Genomic DNA, 2,761 nt, shown 5'->3' with positions numbered 1-2,761 from the left:
CTTCCGATATTGCAAGTTTCCACTCAAAACCCTATGAATGGTGCTTCGGTAAACATCAGAAACCAAAATGTGAAGATTATCCAGAGTGATCCGCCAGTTTTCACACAGGATTTGCTCAACCTTCGTGACTATCTCGTCGGAAATTGAATTTCAGTACGACCAGCTGCAAACTCCCTACACCACCTGCGGACGTTTTTGACATGCACGACTCGCCATACACTTCCGTTAATTGGCGATGAATTTCAATCGGTTCAATGCCTTTTGCGTTCAAAATTGCGCGAACGTCTCACTTGGCGGTAGAGTCAGTCGGGAGCTTTACCGTCACACTTGGCGGTAGAGTCAGTCGGTAGAGTCAGTCGGTAGAGTCAGTCGGTAGAGTCAGTCGGGAGATACGACTGCCAAGCCAAGACTGAGCATGGCAGCGAGGCACGCGCAGGGGCCGGTGCAGGCGTGGGCAAAACAAACACAACATAGTTGCCAATAGCTGCACGCACAGTCCCCAACGATTTCGAGACCTTACATTAGGGATTACCCTCGTAAATTAAGAAAGAAAGAAAACACGTGCTAGAAAAGCGTAGGAATACAAAGCTAAGAAAATCAACAATGAAGAGTACAAGCATAGTTAATGCGCTACAGGAGAAAACAGAAGACAGTCAGACATTTTGGATGGACTCATTTATTAAAGAGAAAGAAGAAAGTTTAGAAAACAAAAGGAGTAGTAGGAAAGAAAGAGAAGCTTATATAAGGTACGAAATAATACTGTACATTTGGGAGAAGATGATTATTAATATTGAATTAAGTGTGAGAAAGTATTTCGAGGAACGTTCTGTTTCGCCTCGCTAGAATAATATTACATTCGTAGTGCCCTTATATTAACTGTGGAGCATAAATTGACGTGAAAATTTGTCTCTGGCGTATAAAATGGCTCACTTTAACTGAATCTATTTTAGATACACCACTATAACATTGTTGTTAATCACACATATTGAAATATATTTGCGAAACGACCTACCTGGATACGGAATTTTCGTCATATTTGTATGTGTGTGTGTGTGTGTGTGTGTGTGTGTGTGTGCGTGTGTGTGTGTGTATATGTGTGTATGTGCGTGCATGTGTGTGTGTGCGTGTGCTTGTTTGAGTGTGTGTATGTAGTGTGTATGCGTGTCTGACTGGGCTGTCGAAACGATAAGTAACTTAAATATTTGTAACAGAGTAGCATAAACATTCTTCTGCATTCGTTATACCAGCAGAAATAGAGTTGATTTTATAGATTACTCATTTACAGTCATAAATAATTTACTTTTTCATGTGCACAAAAATCAATATTTGATGTATCACCATGCTTGTGAGTGCCTATAAAACAATTTATAATTTTTCATAAATCGAACTTCAGTAGTCTGACAAAAATGGGATTTGTTATCAATGTAAACAAGGGATAATTTATCTAGAAAATGATGTGACTCATTTATATTTTATCAATTTAATTGACAGAATATATTCTTCAGATATATTGGAGAAAGTGTATCAACTATCTGGTCCCACTGAACCCAAGTAACACAGACTCAAACAGCAAATATGTATTATATTTTTAGCAGTACCATACACAAGCACGCTGAGTCGAATCGATCATGATGATTAATAAAGAATCTCATGAATTCCATTTTCTGTCTCTCTGATTATATATATATATATATATATATATATATCAATGTGCTACAGGAAGAAATGTAGGTAGGTAGTTTCGCTTTTCATATGCGATGCTTGCGTCCTATCTCCAACATAAAACCGAGGGTACATATTCATAATAGAGAGGTACTTACAAAATGCAACATATCAGGTATTGAAGCCATACTTATCAAAATACAGCTTAGATGGTCAAGTCATCTATCATGTATGAGTGATATCAGAATTCCAAACCAACTTCTCTTTGGCCAATTCACAACAGGAATGGCAGTTTGAAGTCCATTCTTGTGCTTCAAATACAAACTAAAAGACAATCCGAAAAGATGCAACATTCACTTTTCTTTCTGAGAAAATAAAGCATCAGAACGCAGGACCTGACACCGTTCCTGCTTCTCAGTTCAAAATGTTAAGCAAAATCGACTCTGACACCAAGACCAACGCTGGTAAAACAATGCTCCTCTAAATGGAAACCTTACTTGTCATAGTGGCTTTGTGGCACGAAGCAAAGCTGGGCCTAGAAAATGCACAGTAAATAATCCACAGGCACACACAAAAAATGAGTCTTCAAGTTGTTCCATTTGCCAAAAGGTTTGCAAGGTATCAGCAAGACACAGGAGTCACATTCGTGTTTATAGAACATAATCAATGCATTATTTTACTGAACTCTCATTTGTCATCTACGGTAAAGGAATACATCATCATCATATATATATAATTGCTTAATGAAAAACAAGTTTAAGGAGAGAACAGTTTTATTCTTTTATTCTATGTACGAAATTAGAAATATAAAAGCATATTTTCACAGAATTAATATTTTCGCTTTGCAGTTCGAAAGGAAATGTTTTACTTTGTGTATACATAACGTTAGTTGGACATATATAAAATAAGTGATAAAAAGAGAATGAGTCACCTCGATTCTTTTGTAAGGAAAGAAGATCTTAGTCTATATATGTATGTGTTTATTTAGCCCAAAACAATTTCTGTATATAATTAACAAGAATAGAGTTTACGATTATGTTCGTTTTTTTAATGTTTTAGATATACACATATTCACACACATATATATGCGTATGCATGT

The sequence above is a fragment of the Octopus bimaculoides genome, chromosome 7 (genome assembly GCF_001194135.2).
Source record: "Octopus bimaculoides isolate UCB-OBI-ISO-001 chromosome 7, ASM119413v2, whole genome shotgun sequence".
NCBI lineage: Eukaryota > Metazoa > Mollusca > Cephalopoda > Octopoda > Octopodidae > Octopus > Octopus bimaculoides.
The sequence above is the reverse complement of the archived record's forward strand: the minus strand, read 5'-3'. Positions refer to the sequence as shown.